The sequence below is a fragment of the Vidua macroura genome, chromosome 18 (assembly GCF_024509145.1).
Source record: "Vidua macroura isolate BioBank_ID:100142 chromosome 18, ASM2450914v1, whole genome shotgun sequence".
NCBI classification, from domain to species: domain Eukaryota; kingdom Metazoa; phylum Chordata; class Aves; order Passeriformes; family Viduidae; genus Vidua; species Vidua macroura.
This window is the reverse complement of record NC_071588.1, coordinates 5,946,254-5,966,226: the sequence shown is the minus strand read 5'-3', so window position 1 is coordinate 5,966,226 and position 19,973 is coordinate 5,946,254. Positions and strand designations below refer to the sequence as shown.

The following is a 19,973-nucleotide window of genomic DNA, read 5'->3' as shown; positions in this document are numbered from 1 at the left end:
CCTCAAGCAAATGGCGGCTGAGGCCTTCTCCTGCTCTGGAGGGGCCATGTCCTGCCTGGGAGCAGCCCTTAGCTGGGACACTGCCACTGTCCCTTTGTCCCTGTGTCCCTGTGTGTGTCCCTGTGTGTGTCCCTGTGTGTGGGTCCCTGCCAGGGGGAGCTTGGTGTGGTGCAGCTGTCCTCCCTGACACAGGGACACAGAGGCCTGGAACAGATCCCACCGGGACACTTTTGGAGGAGGGCCAGGGGAGCTCCCAGCCAGCTCAGGCCTCAGAGGGATGGGATAAAGGTCTTTTCCTTTTCCTCCTGAGGGGCTGGAGGAACAGTCCCACATGCACCCCCAAAAGAGTCAGCATTCATGAGTGTCGGCTGTGGCCAACACCCTGTGGTGTCGGCCACAGGATGCTCTGGGCTGCTTAATGGGAAAACTGCAGGATCCTGCCCATCCTGTCCATCCCTGGAGGCAGAGCTGGCACCACCGAGCCAGACAATGGCCTCTGCTCAGTCCAGGACACTTGGGAAGCTGGGCACTGCAGTGCAGGAGGCACAAAATGTGGACACAGACTGGGTTCATCACAACACCTCCTGTGTATTCTCCGTAGGGTGTGGGCTAGAGCAGTCTTAATACACTACATGCACTGAATTCACTTTTGTAGCACTCAGATAAATTTGTTTTCCTTTCTGAAGCCTGTGCATGTCTCTGTTCCCAAAGCCATTTTGAGGTCTCAGGTGTAATATCCCTTTGGCTCTCCTGCAGTCAGATCTGTGTTCTTACAGGTTCTTTGGATGCCAAGCAACCTTTAGTCACAGAAATCTTCATAAAATAAAATAAAATTGTTCCTAAAATTCTTCCCTCTCCCTAGACATTCATGATGGTTTCAAACTTGGAGACAGCAACCTGATCCTGACAGACTGGAATTTTCTTATATGAGGTGCTGCTGGGAGATCTGAGGCAGAGATTTAATCAGGACTAGGGGCAGCTATCAGAGCAGGCTGTCATGCCTAAGAAACCTCAAATTATGTGCTAATTATCTACCTACACTGCCAGGGAATAAATAAATAATGACTTCAGCTTACTGTGCTAAAGATAATTCCAGTTGTAACAAGATTGCAGGCTGGTTTTTTCCGTGGTGTGTTGGAGGTGCAGTAAGGAGCAATAAGGTTTGCTCAGGAGTCACTGGGTGGGTTTGGAGTCTCGTGGGCTCTGGAGCAGCAGAATCAAAGCTCAGGATGGTCCTTTGGAGGGGTGACTGCTGATCATTGCCTGCCACCTGAAAGGGCTGTGTAATGTAATGATGTGTGGCCAGGTGCCTGCTCTTTCCACTCTACGTTCTTGCTCTGTAGCGTTGCTTTTAATCACAGGAAAGGATTTTAAAGAGGGAAACAAGCTATGTCCTCACCTTGACCTTGCAAGCGAAAGAAAATGCTGACAAGAAGATCCTTTCTGATTCAAGGTGTAAGATGTATTGTTCAAACCTGAACATTTCTGAAGCTGTGATCAAACTAGTTTAGGGTCACACATGTGAGTGAAAAATAATGCCAGTCTTTCTTTTAAGCATTTGAAATTAAAGTTTGCTTGCTTGCTTCTTTAAAAACTTGAAAAATTAACAGTTTTTCCATTCTAGGAGCTCACTGTTTGCTCGAGAACAAAGGCTGCTGGCAGTAGGGGAAGGTATGAGAAGAACTGTGAAATTAATTAAATTGACACTTCAAGAAAATACCTTTATTGTTGCAATCCTCAAAACAGCAATATGAAGCAAGCTTATGACATTTTGCTAAATGTTATTTTTCATGTGTTAAGAAAAGCTGGAGATTTTGCTAAACTCTGAACCCTGGGGGTCTGGTTCGATACACATTCTGAGGGTGAGAACAACTGTTTGTTGAACAGCAGGCAGCCTGAATTTATCTCTCCTTTCCTATAGCTGTCAAATAATTTTTCTTAATGACTTATCATTAAGACATAAGTTCAAATTATGTGATAACTTCTTTATTTGATTTTTTTTTTAAGTACGGTGCATGCTCTGAAACCCATACAAATCAATTCTGGTTCTTTAAGGATCCTAGTCATTAAATAAATATGAAGGATAATTATTTCTTATTGTTCCTCTTTAGGTGTCTTCATCTCTTTTCCTAGATCTTCCTTTCCCTGTTTTATATTTGGAATAATTAGCTGAATCTGGTGAATTTTGTTAGCACCAAGAATAACTCTACCTGGATTTGAGGAGGAAGGAAAGCAGGGAAAAAATGAGAAGTAGGAGGTAAGGAGATTAATGCAGGTAAGAAAGACTGACTATTCCCAACTTGCAAGTCAAGGTTTAGGTGGGTTTTTTTGTTTGTTTGTTCAGGTTTGGTTTTCTCTTTTTTAACCCAAGCCATTGAGCATGTCATAAGCCTTTTTAACTGGTGAAATTCAGAAGCCTGTACATGGCTCTGCTTTAGGGCAATTGATATCTGCTGGGCAAAACAGAAACCAGTGCAAGAGTTCAGACTGCAAGTCAGGGCAGTAGAAACAGATGAGTCTTAACAATGGCCTTGACTGCAGGGGTGAGTTTTTTCCATGCTGCACATATTTGGAGACCTGGATTTGTTCTATAAAGTGATGAGGAAAATGGCCCACATGGGAAACCACTATTGATTGCTTCCTCTGCCCTTCAGTGATAAATATTGCATGACTATCTGCTCATCCTTTGCATTAAAGGAACAATCCAATATCCATTTGTGTTTTCCACGCTGTGCTAGCATGACAAGCTCTTTCCTAGTATTCATATAAAGCAAAACCCAAAGAGATTTCTTCTGAATGCTGGATGACAAATGGGAGAGTAATGCCTTCCACAGGAAATCTCATGTTGCTGTTGTATATGCTATTGGGTTTTTTTTTCAAAATTGATAGTGGAGAATATTTCAGAGCCATTTATATGGGGGATAACTTTATACCTTGAATGTGTACTTACCATTAGGATTCCCAGGTCAGCTTTTGAAAGACACTTGAAAATGTTTATTTTGTTTGCTTGCAAAATCCTCACCTGCAGGCAGACTCTCTTAGAGCTTTTCACAAATATATTGACAGAACAAAAGCAAAACTTGTCCTTTCCAAACTCCAGTACACAGCTGCAAATAGTGTTTTTTTTTCCTTTAGAAAAGGATAAAGGATCTTTATGATCTCAATAAGCAAAATCAATACAATAAAATTTAGGGAGTTTTTTCCTTCCAGCTGTTCAATCTTAAACCAAATATTGTTTTCTTCTGCTCTGTAATTTTACAAATTGTTATGAGCAATCCAGATTTTATATTTAAACAATATGACATAAAATTTCTCAATTATTTCCACACCTTGAAGCATTAACAGCTGAAAAGAAATAGGGTGCTGACAGGTTTCTGTTGAAATCCCCATCTCACAGTTCCACTGCTTACTTCATTGTGTTTGAACTCTGCTTGTAAATTTTCACTCATGGACTCCTTTGGGCAAGGGACCTGCCTGACCTCTGGATGGCCCAGCTCTGATACCCAGCTGTCACCCCGACTTAATTTCCTTTTATTCTTTCCATCTCCTGAGTTGCTCTGCATGTTATTATGCTGTTCTAGATAGGCTCTTAATACCATCCCTATTGATTTCCAGGAGATAAATGTCTGGCATGGTCCGTGTGTCACTGTGATCTAGCACTGGTCAGCCCAAGGGAACAACAGAGGTGAGAAGCAGTGTGACAGCACCACACCACATCTGGCACCTGCCCTTTCCCCAGGACAGACAACAATTATCAAACCCTACATGAATAACTTAAAGAGCATTAAAAAGGTGTTTTAAAGCATTTAAAAGGTATTAAAAAGCATTTAAATAGGTATTAGTTGATGGGAAGCTGCAGAGGAATCAGAGGTAGGTGGTCCTGTGCTTTGCTGTGGTCTGCTGGCACTGGTCCAGCTGATAAGAGATGATTTATTCCTTTCAAATCAGCCCAAAATGTAGTTGATGCATCAATCTTCCTTTATGCAGCTCATTGTGGCTGAATGTTAACAATACAGAAACATTGGAGTGTCTTTCCCCACTGGTGCAAATCGGCTGCTTTGGAGGTGCTGATTTAGTGCAGCAGTGACTGCAGCCCCTTCATGAGGAGCAGCAGCTGGTAGAAGCCAAGCATAAATTGCACTGGAATAGCTGCTCTGTGCTGCAGAAACTGCATGCTGGGTTCTAGAAATTTCAATCCACCCATCACTTTGTTTATGACAGGCTCAAGTTACCAAGTCCTGTGGAAAACTACTCCTTGACCTTTTCCTACTACTTTTTCCTGGTGTATGTTAATAGTAAAGTGGGGAAAATGCATATAATTTGTGAATTTCAAGACTTTGGAATGTAGAAGCTTAAAAAATCCTCATAAAGTGCTGTGGTTTGCACTTTTGGAGGCTGGGGGGAAGCTTGTGCCATATATTCATTATACATATGTTCTTTCATTTGGTTATTACAATACAAATATCCAGGGATAACAGCAAGCAAAAATCTTTCAGCTGTGTTAAATCCAATGTGTTGTTTGATAAGGGCAAGGCTTCAGCATTACTAAATGAATTTTTAACAGCAAAATATAATTTTGGGAAATGTTAGCTAAAAGAGAGGACAGTCATATTAACCTTGGATTAGTTTGTATCTTTTTATCTTGTCAAGAGTAAGGAAGAAAAATCTGCTTCCTTATTATGCCATGTAACACATACATAATTTAGAAGGTTAAAATTGTCTTTTATTTCACTCAACATAAATATTTCTTTTCTTCTGAAACTCTTTTGCACAATATAGACTTACTGAGAGAACCTCTGTTTTGGTCTTTCGGTTTTTGCAGCTCAGATTTATTCTTGGTTTTCTTTTGCAATTGTTCTAAGAAAAAGTAGCACAGATGCTATTAAAGAACTCATTGCTCACCTTGGTTATTATCACCTGGAAAGTTTCCTCAAAATTAAATGTTCTGGAGTAAACAAGGGTTAGGCAGCATGAAATAAGACCAAATTTAAGCCAGCAAAAATATACCAGCTGGGTACTGGGGGACAGGGAGGGGGGATGAAAAGGAAAGAAGAGTAGAAAAGGGAAAATTGAGAATTGAATTATGCTTCATGTATACCTATCAAGTTTGTTGAAGGGCAGAGCTGAGATGATGGAAGAAGAACTGTAGGGTTTTTCTACTTTAAAAAATTGTATTAATAATTAAATGATAAAATATTTAAACAAAAAGGAAGTGCTTATGTTCAGACAGTGCATCACTTTGTCAGTGGTTCCCAAGATGATTATTCCAGGATATATTTTTTAACCTAAGCTTTAATCCTGAGAGAAAATGAGAGAAGGAGCATGAAGAGCCAGAAAAAGAGGAAAACTTGGAGAAGGAAGTGAGGATTCCACATTCATGAGAGCAGAAGATTGGACCTTGCCTTCCCCTTTGGCAACAACTTGTGCTCCAGGCTCCCTATTCATCGGTTGGTTTGCTTTACCACTTCCCTCCCTAAAACACTGGCAGTCCCTGGACAGTTTTAAGCAAGCTTTAAGGAAAGACTAAGACCAGGACATTCATATGAATATTTTTCTGAGTAATCAAACTTTGTACTATGGTGAGCTGTTCCCAATTCTCCAAACCCACCCATCATTTTTGTCATATGCTACACAAACAGAGCTTGTTCTTTCCCAGTGCCTCACTGGGAAAGCAGCTCACAGGGCTATAAGCACGCAAATTTCTCTAGCACTACATGCAAAAGCAATACCTGGCTGTTGCATTTGTAGTTCTAAACATGAAAAAAGCATTTACAGTTAATAATCATATTTTATTGTGGGACTAGCAGTTACAAAGAGAGGCTGTTTCTTCAGTACTGCCATTTCTGAGCCACCTAATGAGAATGTGCTGCCATGGCAACTAATGCCATGAGTTTTTTTGGGTTTTTTGTAAGTAATTAAACTTTCTAAGTCAATTTGCCCTTACTTGCCAGGTTAGGAAATGGAATGTTGCTTATTGTTTTCTGCTGGAGCACTGAGGTAACTCAGAGGGCCAGCAGAGTTGGAGCTACCTGAGGAGATATCAACTATGCAAGGCCTTTGTTAATAAATTATTCTTTTCTGATATATGGGAGGTGTGGGAGGGCTCAATGAAAACTTGTGAATAATTCTATTCCAGCTGGATTGGTAGAGTGTTGCTAAATGGAGACATGAGGTTAAATACTTTGCTTTGTGCCCAGGTGAATGTACAGGAGACAAGGATGCTCAGATGACATTGAGACAAATGTGTGTGAGCATGATATGATAAACAACATCTTTGCCAGGCTGATAGTGGAATGAGACAGACATCCCTGATTCAAGCTCTGCTTGGTGCTGTCAGATTTATTTACCAGCCCTCATATGCTGTACAACATGGAGCCTATTTCCAAGGCACAGAATGCCCTAAGAACATAATGGAGGGAGGGGACCAAGCCTGCTCAATTCCTGCAAAACAGGGATCTGTAAAAGTGCCCAATTCCCTTTGATGCACAAACATTGCTGGCTGTTCAGGGCATCCTTTGCTCAGAGCCAGCTTTGGGAATACCCAGAACATATGGGCCAGCCACAGAGCAGGATGGAAGAGTGAGGCCCATTTCATGCCTTCTTTGATTCTGCTTGAATTTCCTGAAGTCACTGTATGCCTTTCCAAATGCCTGTCAAACTCATCTTAAAAACTGCAGCTGTCAGCTATAAGATCCTACAAAGTTTATTTTAGCTACATGCTGCTTGTGCCCTTTAGCTCAAAAGAGAATGAGTCTCCAGCAGAAAACAGAGGAAAGAGCCCCTTAAGTGTTTTAATTTTTAACTGTTAAAAGACTCTGCTTAAGCATTAGAGACAGAAGCAACAACCCAAAAAGCTGCAGACGCTTTAAAGCATTTGGTTTTATTGATCATACTATTTGCGGTTCCATTGAAATGATATGAAATAAGGTATAAAGAGATCTTTGTAGAATACTAGATATCTTGACTTCTGTAGAAGATCCAAGCAAATAATGGGGGGTTTGTATGTTTGGTGGCTACAACTGGAAACAAATTTTCTTTTAGCTTTGCCTGAATGCCACACTTTAGCTTTTCATTCCAAGCTAAAATTTGACACAAGTATTCTTGGTTTAGAAGAAATTTTGTTATTGATGTGATTTCTTAACATAACACTGAATTTAGCTATTAAAATTTTTAAAACCTGCTTATTTTCCCTTAAAATACAATTTCTTCCTGCTACCTAAAGAACATCTCTAACTTGTCCAAATATATCTGAAGGCTTATTTGTATGTCCTCAACCTATGCCAGTTGTTTCCTGCTCCCCTCTTCAAGTGCACTGATACATGACAGGGATCTTTGCAGTATTTATTGTCTTTGGACTGGCCTCTGCCCTGAGGGGCTCTCTGGGTGTCTCACTTGAAACCACTACAAATCTGTGAGAGCATAATTAGGGCAGTCAGCTGGATGCAGGTGCCTTTTTAATTTACTCTGGTGAATATGGAGCATTTTCACAATGACATTCCCCCTAACAAATCAGAGCTCACAGATTCTCTTCACAGCACAAGTTTGCTGGCTCTCGGAGCAGGTGAGTGATGGAGCAGGAGAGCAGCTTTGACACCATGTTTTATTTTCTTCCTTCCCTCTAAAGCCTGGTTAGCTGATATGAAAGCAAGAAGGCATTTGTCATGTAGGCTTTTGTTTCCCAAAGTGCAGAAGCTCACCTCTACAGCTCAGTCTTTGGGGATGGGGGAAGACATCTGCAACAGGTACTCATGTTTGTACATGGGAGAAGGAGTCTGGCACCATCAAAACTTCCTGGTATCCTTCAGCTATTAAAATGTGAAAAGAAATAAGAAGAAAGCAATAATGAGAGGAGTCACAGATATGACACAAATAAGAAAGAGTGAAATATAATGTAATTTGACAGCAATGAGGAAAATACTGAGAAATCTATCACATCTGTGCTCCTGGTGTTAAGGCAGGGAGAGCTGTTAGGAAGGCACAGAGCATGAACTCACAGTACTTTTATGCAAAGGCTACAGTAATGAATTCCAATCTTGCCTGGGAGCAATTCTTAAGATAAGTACAAAGGTGAGTTTGGAGTATTGATTTTTTTTTTAAAGACGATAAATTGGAGTGAGTTGTAAAAAGTTAGTGCTGCCTGGAACAGTTCACATTAAATCAGTGCACAAGTAAGGAGGTGCAAGCTCAAAGGGGAGTGTATCAGGATTGAATTTTGGATCTTGGAATCATTGCACAGTAGGGTCATTCCTTCTTCCATTCTGTTCTCTTTCCCCTGCCTCCTTTGTTGCAGTAACCCCTGTGGATAGATCTCCAATTAATAAAACTTACCTTTATGTATGCATTATCATAATACAAAGGCTCAAGGGGAGCACAATCCCTTCATGCCTGAGCAAATTTAAAACTCATGATTCTCCTGGGATGCTTGCTGGGAAATAGAGAAAGGGAATAAAGGGCATTCTAACATTTCTGCTGAATGATTGCTACTCCTTGCAAAGTGCTATGAAGCTTGTTAGATTCTGAACATTTATGGGAACCTTATTGCTATTAGATCCTTTGAAACGACTGTAATTAAAAAATTCTGGTCTTTTTTACATGGAAGATCTGCACTGTGTGTTAAATCATTTTCTTGGAAGAGCCTGGGAGAAATTAGAAATGTGATTGGTACAATAAGAGGAAATGACCAGAAATATTTAAATTGCCAACATCTTTTAATGGAAAATACTGTGAATGCTGGGTTTGAATATACATATACATTGGCCCATATTTTATCCTTGGGAAGCAACCATATGCTAATGATTACTGATATTAAAAAATTAAAAAATTCTGTGGTTTTTTTTTTTTTTTTTTTTTTTTGGTCTGTTGTGTGACTAGAGGAGTCAGGCCCATCAGAGCCTGTGCTGTACAGAGCATTTATAGAAAGGCAGGTGCCCCAAAAAATTGTTAAAATCTATCAGGGCTGTAATGACAGACTCAGTTAAAGAGATGGGGTGAGCGAGAAGTCAATAACCCAGTAATGCAATTATGGAAGAGTTATAATTAGTGATCAAAACACTCCAGCTTCCCAGCCATTACCAAGTGGTCTTCAGCATGCCAAAAAGCACAACTGTAGTCCAAGACTTGAACAATAACTTGGTGGTGTTGGAGGAGTTGTGTGTGTTCACACCACACATGCACATTCAATGCAAATTGCTGCCCATTAAGCAGATTTAATAATACTTTGCAGAATTGTGACTTTCATTAACAATAACCTTGGAGTGCCAAAGGGACAAATGAGAGGATGAGTACATTAAATAAAGAGATTTTTACAATTTGGCCTCTTTGTAGAATACAGCAACTTCCAGCTTTCATTTCTCCAAGAGCGAGCACAGCCAAGGAATGTTTAGGGCCCAGGAGGAGCCCAAAGGAGCAGGAGTTGCCTGTTGCCTGTTGCCTGAAGCTGGGTGTCTAACTGCAAGGAAATCCTCTTTTACCAGAAGAGGAACCTGCAACCTCACTAAATACCTCTTGACTAAGCCAGGTTCCCAACAGATAGCAAAGGCTTTTCACTTTGATCTAAAACCTTGCACACGAGCAAGGCATTCGTTCTTTCTTTGTAAACCCATGTTGAGTGAGAAGCCAGCCACAGATTTATGGTCCAATTTTTATTTTCTTCTGTGCTCCGTCCGGTTTTGTATGGATTTATTTATAGAACTCCCAAGTGAGAGTGTGGGGATATTTCTTCTTGGTTTTATAACTTGAAGTTCATGAAAGGTTTTTGTCCCAATGGTTTTGAAAAAAGACAAGTTCTTGCTTTCCAATCTCAAACCATTCCTAGGAAGGTAAGGTCATTCCTTGGTGAATTCCTGTATATATTTACTTTTAGCAATACCAGAAAAATTCCCATAGGGACAAGTTTAATTAAACAGCTTGCTAAGTCATGTAGTTAGCAGCTAGTAGATAAATAAAATGAACTCAGACTTATTTGTTATTTGTACTCAGTCTTTAATCATCCAATAGTAATTCCATAATTGAATTAAAGTACTTAACCATTGTAATGCAAATTGTCTGGCTTACAGTTCTTCAATAAGTAAATTATTGCAAATCAAGCACCCATGATATCAACATTATTCACTTACAGTAAATTTATCTTTATAATAATGAGCTAATTTTTTATTTATTCCAGAATTGGGTGTCTTTTTATTTGTGAAAATTGAAAATTTAAAGTTTGGATGGCTTCATAAAACAAAACCCTCAGTTTGTTTTCTCTTCTTTTTTAATATTATTTAATGTTTTATCAGACTAGAAAGACCAGGAAGGATATGGATCATAGCAGCAGGCCAGCTTCCACTGCAGTTTTGATAAAGTGCAAACAAATGAAGTGTAAACAACAAGAATGCTGCTAAATATCTGAGAAGAAATATAAGAATATTTATGAGAGCATACACACTGTTAAGAACTCCTTTTCATGGCTAAAAAGAAGGATTTGCCTACAAAGAGGAATTATCCTCACTAACAAAGCATTTTAATTAGAAAAATTACTTTTGATTTAACAGAATATTTTAGTAAAATTATGTGCTACTTCAAAAATATGTTTATTTTGCTCGTAAAAATACTACCCAGGAGGAATTTACTAGAGAAACTATACACAGATAATTCTGTAACTGCAACAGACAAGTCAAAAACTACAAGTTGCAAACTCTGTGCCACAAATCGAAATGGTCAGCAAGGCAGAAGGTAACTTCAGACAGACAGGCAGCTCCTTCTCTAGTTAGAGCAGGGTAATTGGACAAGCTACAGCTACTGGGGATTTTGATCTGAAAAGGTGAAAATGCTGAAACATAAACTTTAAGAGATTTAGAGATTTTAGAGGAGCTAAGATTTTAGTTAGAGACAAGCCTTACTAGAGTTAATTAAAATAAAAGGATTCTGTAAGTAGGCCTTGATGAAGTTAAGAGTTAGTAGTTAACTAATAATTGATTGCTTGTCAACACAATGTTTAGTTAGCTGGGTTTATAATGAAGAATATAGAAACTGACAAATAGCTTTTAGGAACATAAGACAATTGTGGGCCTCCTCTGTTCTGAAACCAATTGAAGACAGGGAATGGGAGTTCTATCAAGGCTCATTTGTCATATTTGCATTGAAAAGGTAGAAAGGTCAGAATGAGGAAGACTTCATTTACTTCCTCATTTTGGGACCCCTCTCCATGAAAGGGACCACCGACCCATTTCAAGGAACAAACTACGCATGCTTAATAGCTTTGGGAATGATTAGCATGCAAAGCGAGGAATGGGATGGACCAAAATGATGAATATGTATCTGTATTTTGGGTATTCAATTCTTGTGTGGATAAAAGGACTCTGTAATCATTTGAAAGGCGCTGTGTGTATTTGGGAGCTATCCTGAACGCTGCCCGGCGTCGCAATGAACATACACTTTCTAACTTTAAAACTGTTAGAGAGTTTTTGTCCGTCACAGTTGGATATTGGTGCTAGATCAATATCCATATTTCTTTAATAAATCAATGCCTCCTCTCCTAACTGATGTCTGATTAACTTCAATTAGCATTTGGTAAACAGGTGCCTTTAGCAATACAAAAGGATTGTGGTTGAGCTGCTCTGCTTTTCAAGTCTTAGAGAAGTCTTCTGAAATTATAGAGAAAGGGAAATTATTTCTGTTCTGTTCTTGTTGTATGCAAGAGTGCTCTTGACTATGTTTATAAGTATTTTATTTTACAAGTAAAATATTGTAATAGGAAGAACTCCCAGGAATAAAAAAAAAAAACTTGAGAGTTGCTGACTGCTTTTGAGACAACTCTTGTCAGCTGCACAGAAGACTGAATTACCCTTCTACTACAGGGGAACTTGTACTGGTGAGTTCATAAAGGCTATGAGCATTTTGTTTTCCCTTATAATTTTTTTTGCCTGGTCTTTTCTTTTGTTTATTCTATTTTTTATTTGTTAGCTTTTGCAATTCATTGCAAAAGGACCAAATTCTGCACCAAATATTAACCTGATGTGACATTTGTCTAAAGATACATGAAGGAAGGAAAAAAGCTTATTCATTCTCCAAGGATCACTCAGTCTTACAATAAAACAAGCCTAATTTGATAAAAGACTAAGGATTATTTTATGTGATGATAGCAAAGTACATATGCCCTTACTGCTTTGTTTGAATCAAAGTAAGAGGAAACTCCTGATGTGGATTCAAAGCCTCAAGTCAAAGTTAAGGTACCAGGATGGGAGGTAGGTGGTATTTATGTGCTGCAATAAGCTTTAAAACTTGTGCCTGGTGCTGGGGTAGTCTTTGATGTGTGAGTGCTGTATGTGATCCTTGTCATGTGGAGCCTTTCAGGAAAAAACAGGAGCTTTGTAGCTCCCAGGATCTGTTGTCTGTGCAGTCTCTTTTCTCTGCCTCAGAGGTTTCAGACGAGTTCACCTGCAGGTGTAACTCAGAGTCAGATGGGACTTTCTGAAAGAATTAAACAGAAATTGCCTTCACAATTTCTGAAGTAATAACCAGTTGAATGTCATTGTTAGAAGGAGACAACAGCTTAACATTCTCCTTCCTCTACGCTCTTTGCAGTTAAACGCTGTCACTTTCTGCTCAATGGGTTGGACAAAACAGTTTGAGACTTCAGAGCATGAGCTTGTCACTCTGTCTGCTGGAGCTGGACCACTGGTGGGAGATCACTTGGTGCTTATTTTGCTCTCTTGCTGGGATGACTCAGAATCTTCTTAGCTTGCTCTTGCTCTTTTTTGGGTGTCTGAATTCATAACAGACTCTTCCCTAACAGAAATCCCTGTCATATGATTGCTCAATTATTCTTTTCTGTACAATGACTAATCCAATAGAAGCTTGGAATGGGATTGTGAATGCTGTTATCAGCTGCATTTGTAATACCCTTACTTTTTAACTTTCAGAGTTAAAATATGTTAGTTTATGGTATTAATTTTTTTGACAGTGACAAATAAATGCCAGGCACACTGGGAGATCAGAGCACAAAGTGATTTACATGGAAGAGCATTACCCAAGGTTAGAAATTAGAGTTATCATGAAAGACAGCTAATTGGATTGCGAGGCTTGCTTCCTGTTTAAGGAACATCAGATGTGCAAATTCCTCCATTGTTACACTTGCCACGTGCTGACAATTAAAGCTTTTACCTGAAAACACCAGACAATTGTACCGATGTAACAGGGGGAATGGGAAAATCATTCTTTTTGTAGTATACTGGGGAGAAAATGATGGCAGGTACCTGATTAGGGTAACAAATGTACAGGAACTGTAAAACTCAGCTTTTAGTTTGCATGGCTGTTTTAAATGAATGGTTTAATTTGAAAACGATGTTACAAATCTGGCTGGACTCTAACTCCCACTAACCTCTGGCTCCTTGAGTCTCTGCTAATGAGGTGCTATTTATCAAACTCTATCATGAGCTATACTTTCCATAAAATGGTTCTGCTGGCAATATGATTATTTGATCCTAAGACTGTTGCCTTTGTAATCTTTGATCATTAGAATTATCCTCTTTTACTTTGCAGTTAGAATATAATTTCTGTCTTGAAAATGGATTTGTGTTGGCTCAACCCCAATGCCCTAACCAACAGTTCATGGAGTCTATGCTCTTTTTAATCCTATATGAGACTAAAACATCTCAAGCATATTGCATTCTTATGATCTGTCTAAGCTGGGAGTTTTCTGAAGGTGCTGGTGCTGTGACCTTACTTCAAAGTACCACAACTTGTAGAGTGAAATAATGGGAAGTGGGTGTTAAATATCTCCCAGAAACATGGGACATTGGCTGTTAAATATCTTCTTTAATTTCTGCAGATCTGTAACAGTGGAGATCGGTGTGCTGTTTATTAATTGCTGGTGCTTCTCTTAGTAATGTACAGCAAATAGTGGTTCTTAACCATTAGAGGAATGAAACTCTGAGCCAGCCTTATTCTACCTACAGTGAGGCAAGCAAATACTTGTAATTCATGTTAATAAATGAGGTTTTTATGATGTGTTCACAGCAATTGCACAGGCTTAGGCTGGATGCAGGAGTTACATCCCACAGCTGTTACATCCCTGTTGTTTATCCCCATTCTGCCTGCAGTGTAGGGAAAGCAGAAAGGTGGTGTGAGCCACCGAAGCCCAGGCAGCTGTTACTGCAGAGGGTGTCAGAGCCTGCCCTGCCATTTGTGCTCCTACCTCAGGCTCATGAGAGCTTAGCCATGTGCCATAAATTTGGTGTGTCCCAGCTGCTGTTTTCCCACACAGCAGTGGAAAAATAATCTGTGTTTTTTGCTGGTGTTGCATGGGATTGCCCTGTTAGACCATGGTGTGTCTTTTGGTGGCTTTTGCGCTTTGTGGTGAAACAGTAGAGATCAGGGAAAGCATCAGTATTTTGTAGAATAAAAGAAATACAACTACAAAAAAATTTTTAAAAGGCACTCAGGTCTCTTATCACATGTGATCACTGACAATGAGTTTTGTCTCTGCAGCTGAGCTGGGCTGATAAGGAAAGGAAGGGGTTAAGCAAATTGTGGTTGGACTTACTGCCTTTTCTGCATTGTGTCTGTAGGCAGAGCTTTCTCCAAGGACAGAATGGGCCTGAAATTCTTACACTGAGGAATGTGTGTTTGCTGCAAGTTTTGGTATCCCTTTACCAATTATCTTCACCCTTTACTTTCCCCAGTACTAATAGGGGGGCTGCTAATGGTCGTATCCTGCACTGTTTGTGACTGTGGTTTACTGTAATTGAGAATAATGATAACACAATAAGGATATTGGTCTATACTGCAGCTCTGTCTCCAGGCAGTGGAAGTAGGATGGAATTCCTTGTCAGTTAATGAAAAGAAAAAAAAACATTGCTTGAGACATGCAAAGGGAATGATAAGATGTCTAGGAAAGCAGTTGTAGAAACCTCCTGAAAAATCTGATACAATCTGTTTTTAAGATCTGCCAAATATGTTTTGGGGAACAGTAAAGATGGTTGTATTTAACCAAGCATTAGCATGATCTGTGGAAACAGATGCTCTCCCTCAAGGACAATGATGAAGCATTAATTACAGGTAGGGATGATTTGAAACAAAGACTGGAAACCTGCTGCTACCAGAGCCTTTTTTTTTGTAGAGCTGATTTATTGTAGCTAACTGTGGAGTTTAAGTCCTAACGAAGATGAACCTTGAAACTAGGCAGGCAAATGTATTCTTCTACAATGCAACATGATGAATTTACATCATGTTGGAAATTAGGCTTGGTATGAATTGCAGTTGTAACGAGCAGTTTGCCCTGTGATTTCAGTGAAAGTACCTGATGGTGATAACTGCTTTACAAATGCCAAGGACTCTTATTCTTCTTTAGAGCAAATTACTTCCTGGACCACATCAGTCACAGCATGCTGGAGGTGCAGCAGGCCTAAATGAAAATGAATAAATTCGGGTGGGTAATTAAATGTTGCTGCCTGTGATAACCGTAAGGCAGATTTGCCTTAACTAAGACAGAATAGGTCAATTTATGGTGGGGTTTATTGAGTCAAAAAAAGGCAGCAGATAGAGGCAGAGAATATCACACTTGTGAATGTGTCAGTGCACAGTGTGTGTAAATAAATGAGCACTGGAAGCTGCCACTTAAAGCAGAATAACTATGACTTCCTGGTGACCAAGGCAAGCTAGGAAAATGTAGCAAAATCAGAATATGAAAGTTTTCATTACTTTAATTACTGTACAGTCTCACAAATTTCCTGTTTTTCTGATTTAATTTTGAAATAAAATCATAGTTATTCTTTCATGGAATCTAATTGTTTTCACGGTTGTGAAGACAGTAATATTCTCAAGAATTTCTCAGTTATAAAGCCATCACCTTTCCCAGGGAAAACTGAGATCTTGTAGGGAAGGATGTGTGTGAAGTTTACATCAGTAACCTGTTTATTGTACCATAAACACAAGTGAGCAGGTGTGCTACAAGTGTAACTTACAGCAAAGTGGGAAAGGCTTAAATACAGGCATTGATCATGCATCTGGAACTATTGGCAAAGTTGATTGCAAGGGGACAAAGGTCACGTATCGATCAGATTGTAATGAAGATTTATTGTGAAGAAACTGGGAAAGTAGCAATCTGTTCTCAAACAGAATAGGCAATTTAGGTGTGATGGAAAGAGAATTAAATGCTGCTTAAATGTTCTTGCATTTTCCTGTGTTCTGGGATTCAAGACAGCTTAGTATAGCATATATTGTCCCACTGGCTTTGGGGGATGTTTATACAGCAGCTTTCTGGCTCATATTTGGAATAATTATTATATTATAATAATATTTAAGGGTATTAAAATTCTTCCAGCACAAGTGCTCTGACTCCTCAAGGCCTGTGTGGTCCAGGTTACACTGCAAGAAGCACAAGAATTGCATCACCTTGCTGTGGAGACCCTTCTAAGCCTCTAGGTGTACCAATGAGCCCCATACAGAGGAAGTGACTGTTTGTCTTTTAATGGCAGACATCTGGCTGAAGATCAAGCTGATCTCTTTTCTCAGAGGGAATTCCTTGGACTTGTAGCTAAACAAAATTTTCTCCTGAAAAGACAAAGCTGCTGTTCTCCAAAGCAAATCAGCAGCTCTTTCAGAAGATGTGGGCTGAGCCTTGCCAATAGTACAAATCTATTGATTGATTTCCAAGCACTTGAAAATGGATTAATGTTGTTTCAACTCCCAGTGGGTTTTTCACAGGAGTTTGAGGTTAGTTCAGTGCTATAGTAGCTGCCTGGTCTCTGCTTCTAGTCCATGTGTGCTCCTATTGTATCAAAACTTAGCCCTCATTTGATTTCCACAGTGGAACCACTGCTGCCTCTTTTAATATCTCTGGGTGAGATTGTGCTGAACTTGCTTGCTGGCTAAAAACTCAGGAGTAATTTAAAATATAATTTTTAATTTACAGCAATACAGCTTACAAATGCACAGAAATGTGTCTCTGGGCTGCACTTGTGCATGTGTGTTTTATACTACTTTCACTCTTTCCAGCTGCTCCTGTGCAATTGTGTAATGACTGCACCAAGTCACAGATCTAATTGAGACAGGCTGGAATCCCTTTTTGCCAGGAACTATTGCATGATGGCAGGGTCCCAGGGGGGATTTTAGAATTCACTACAACAGGTTAAGACAAGAAGACTGAGGTAGGCAGGAAAACAGTAATTGAAGATGACAGTTGTCAGAAAGAATAGTTTCCATGCCTGCACATCTTCATTGATATCCTGTGCTGTATCCCCCAAATAAAAGCTGACATTGAAACAATGAATTGGTCATTCCTAGAGAAAAACAGTAGTTCTTGCTTGATTAGCTGCCAGGAAAATGCTGTTCTTTTCTGAAAGTTTTTTGATGAGTATTTCCACTTTGCAGAATAGGATTGTGGTATCAGGCTTGGCTATCACCTTTAGTTTCTCCTATGGAGAAAGTTGGAGATAATCTACCTCTAAAATAGCCTCAGCCCTGGGGGAACAGCCTTCATTTCATCCTTTTCACTGATTTTCTTTGCTGGTTCCTGGATAAATAAAAACATTCAAGTTGTAAACATGTTACTACTGATGAAACTGATTTTTAGTTTGTTTTGGGCTTTTTTCAGTCGACATTTCTGTGAATATTGTAAAAAGTCTCAGATGACTTTCAGCCAACTACAAAGATTACTTCAGTTGTTCCAGCAACTATTCCTGATTTTAGGGCTGCCAGTTATGTTTTGTGAGATGTATAGTTTGGATGGAAGCAAGATAGAAAGGCTTTAGATGAGAGCAGCCAAAATTTAAAGCATAAGCTTTTCATAAGTAAACAAGAATAGTTCTTCCTGGAATGTCTTGTTTCAGGGAGCTGCATTCCCTGTGGAATGAGGGGCTGTCCAGCCACTGCTCAAAAGATGGATTTACTCCCATCTCTGGCATTTCCATCGCAAACGGAGGCAGATGGTGCAATGGCAACTCTGGACCATATGTTCTTGGTTTGCTCAGTTGGTTCCTCCTTTGTCTGTGTTTAAATCTGCCCTGGTTCCTCCACCTGCTCACTTGTGAAAGATGAATGGGCTCTCTTCTGCTGAGCCTTGTCTGTTGCATTTCACTTTATTTCCCCTGACCACACTTCTAAATGTCACTTTCTGGGAACTGCCAAGCAGTGACTTTTTGAGCATTTGATTCAAAAAGACCCAACCAAAGCAGCATAAGGCATTAAGGGTGCAGATGTCCAAGCAGTTGCAGAGTAGTCCTTTCAGATTGCTGATTAGTACATCTTTTCCCTGATACTGGTTTAATTTCAGTGACTTTGCTCTCAGTGCTCCCAGTCTGGCATTTGTTAATGCTTCAAGTCTAAGTGCTGCTAGATTGAAAAGAATTGATTATAATTGTTTTGGGTGCATTTTGTTTAGATACTGTAAGTTGAGCCTGCCCAACTTAGGCATCATTAAGAAAAATCATATGTTCCATAAATATTTTTATTAAAGCTTTATTCCCCAGCTGGAAGACAGAATTATCATGCTAAGATAACTGACAGGCATAGTGCTAAATCAACATTACACTGTCAGGATGCAGAGAGAAATTTAGTCAAAAGAGGCTGTCACTACCAAAACACTCCTATTCTATAACAAAAAGGAATGTGTATTCCTAATAGTGTTGAGTGAGCTCTTAAGCAAGTAATTTCTTTCAAAATTCTAATTAGGGTACATTGTTGCTGCTAAAGATGCCCTGTTTTATTCTGTAGCTGACAAGTAGTAGAGATGAGAATTGCCAGTGTAAAGGAAGCAAGCTGCAGAGGTGGAGCTGCAGGTTTTTGGTGACCTGTAAGATTCCTGAATACCTCTTCCTTTCTTCTTCTCTGTCAGGTGATACCAATGAAACACAATCCTGCCACAAGGCAAGTCCTTCCTCATCATGCCATTGATTTAAGCAGAAAAGTACATGTGAGAATTGGCTGAGGGTGTTGTTGGCTGAGGGGCTTGTCATGTAAAAAATCTGTTTGCTGTGTCCAGTGGCTTCTCTCCAGTGCTGGTAGCACCAGCTGCTCTGGTACCTGCAGCCCTTGGTGCAGTGCAGTGCCTGCAGAAATTAAACTCTGAGCTCCCCTTGTTAGGGCTTGGCTGCTGCTCTGTGACAGGGCTAAACACCTTCACCAGCTCTTCTAGTTGCTCTAATCACGGCTGGGTTTGGACTTGGGCATTCTTCTCACTGGGATATCCTCGTTATCCAGCATGTCCTGCTGCTGGTGGCATTTGATCAGGTACTTGTGTCTGTCTTAAAACACCTCTCTTGTGAATTGTGTCCTCATACATCCATAAAAAGGGCGTTAGCAAACTTTCCCAAATGCAGAGCTGGCTGCTACAAACATGCCTCCTGCTCCTGCCAAGCTGCAGGAAACCAGAGGGATGAACCAGTGAAGAGAAATTGAGTACAGCAAGTACCTGTCTGGCCACAAATCTCCTTCTCCCTTCAGTTGACTTAAGTGTGTGACAGATGTTTACCCACAAAGATTGGTGAGGAGGTTTATTTAGAAAGATTTGATCTGGCATTTGAACCACGTTCATAATTGGGAACATTCTGGAGGATAAGTTGATGAATAGGCCCATTTGTTTAGCCAGGTTGGCTGAAAAGTAGTTTTAAGGTGCAGAAGATTCATCTAGGAGGAACTACAAATATAAAAAATAGCTATTTGAGCTGGAGAATGGTGTTGATGAGAAAACACTAAATCATGTAAAAACTGGCTCTGGATAAATTTAGACTGGAATTTGAAGACTTACTATCATATCATGGTTTAAATTGAGTGTTTCAGTTTGGCTGTTTTTTTTGACAAAACTGAATTTTAGAGAAAGTTGGTTGAAATCAGTCTGAGACAGGAAAGCCCATGTGGCATCAAAGAACAGCTATTCTTTGAAGATAGTCCTCCAAAACTTGCAAGACTGTCTCAAGACTCAGTGGGAGATGCTGTTAAAGCCAAAATTTCAAAGAGTAATGCATAAATCAACACTGATATTTCCAGTATCCATA

At 39.7% G+C, this 19,973-nt stretch overlaps 1 long non-coding RNA gene across 1 annotated transcript; it reads left to right on the top strand.

The window, feature by feature from the left end:
- Positions 1-329: 329 nt before the first annotated feature.
- LOC128816380 (uncharacterized) lies at positions 330-7,180 on the top strand. The gene is made up of 4 exons (XR_008439875.1): positions 330-1,671; positions 2,112-2,257; positions 3,616-3,685; positions 5,291-7,180. It is a non-coding gene; the product is annotated as an uncharacterized LOC128816380 (long non-coding RNA).
- The last annotated feature ends 12,793 nt before the right edge of the window (positions 7,181-19,973 follow it).